Consider the following 1,324-nt stretch of genomic DNA (forward strand, 5'->3'; position numbering starts at 1 on the left):
TATTAGTGGTCACCCCTCTCTATATAATTCACTTAGCGCGCTCTCTCTCTCTCTCTCTCTCTCTCTCTCTCTCTCTCTCTCTCTCTCTCTCTCTCTCTCTCTCTCTCTCTCTCTCTCTCTCTCTCTCTTTTCTCTCTCTCTCTCTCTCTCTCTCTCTCTCTCTCTCTCTCTCTCTCTCTCTCTCTCTCTCTCTCTCTCTCTCTCTCTCTCTCTTTCCTCTTCTCATCATTATTTAATCTTCTCCTTCAATCCTTTTTCCTCCTCCTGCTCCTCCTCTTCCTCCCCTTTTCTTCCCTCATCCCTCGCCCAAGGACAGATTAAGGGAGAGAGAGAGAGAGAGAGAGAGAGAGAGAGAGAGAGAGAGAGAGAGAGAGAGAGAGAGAGAGAGAGAGAGAGAGAGAGAGAGAGGACAAGCAGCTGCTCTCTGGGGTGATAATTAAGCGTTGTACGAACACCAGAGGGGAGGAGGGGAGGGGAGGAGAGAAGTGATGGGGAGGACGGGAGGGGAGGAGATGGGAAGTGATGGGGAGGAGAGGGAGGGGACGAGATAGGGAGATGGGAAACGAGGAAGAAGAGGATGAGGGAAGAGACGGAGTAGGAGGTGGAGGAGGGAGGAAAAAGGAAGGAAAGAAGGAAGAGAAGGAGGAGGAAGAGGATGGGTGGGGAGCAGGATGCGAAGGAAGAGGAGGAGGAGGAGGAGGAGGAGGAGGAGGGGGGTAAATTTTCCTCCCCAAACCTTCATTTAACAACACCCCTTTATCCTCCCTTTGTGTGTGTGTGTGTGTGTGTGTGTGTGTGTGTGTGTGTGTGTGTGTTGAGGGAGAGAAACTTAACCACGACCCAAGAGCGAAACACAAACAAACAAACACACACACAAATGGAAAAACAACCAAACAAATGAGCTATGAAGAGGTGACAAGCCTGCGCATACACACACACACACACACACACACACACACACACACACACACAGACAGACAGACAGACGCCTTTACAGCATCCACTACCCTTAATAATGACCAGTGTGTGTGTGTGTGTGTGTGTGTGTGTGTGTGTGTGTGTGTGGTGACGTCAGAGAGAGAGAGAGAGAGAGAGAGAGAGAGAGAGAGAGAGAGAGAGAGAGAGAGAGAGAGAGTAGTAGTAGTAGTAAGTATGAATATTTAACAACAATAAATCTTCCTTTAGATTAATATAAGAAAAAAATAAATAAATAAAAAACGAAAAAAACAAAAGGTAATAACGCGAACTTTATCATATATTTCACAATTCATGAAGGAAATAATGGCTGAGGTAATGAATAACTACACACAGGCGTAGTTAGAGA

The sequence above is a fragment of the Scylla paramamosain genome, chromosome 4 (assembly GCF_035594125.1).
Source record: "Scylla paramamosain isolate STU-SP2022 chromosome 4, ASM3559412v1, whole genome shotgun sequence".
Taxonomy (NCBI): Eukaryota; Metazoa; Arthropoda; class Malacostraca; order Decapoda; family Portunidae; genus Scylla; species Scylla paramamosain.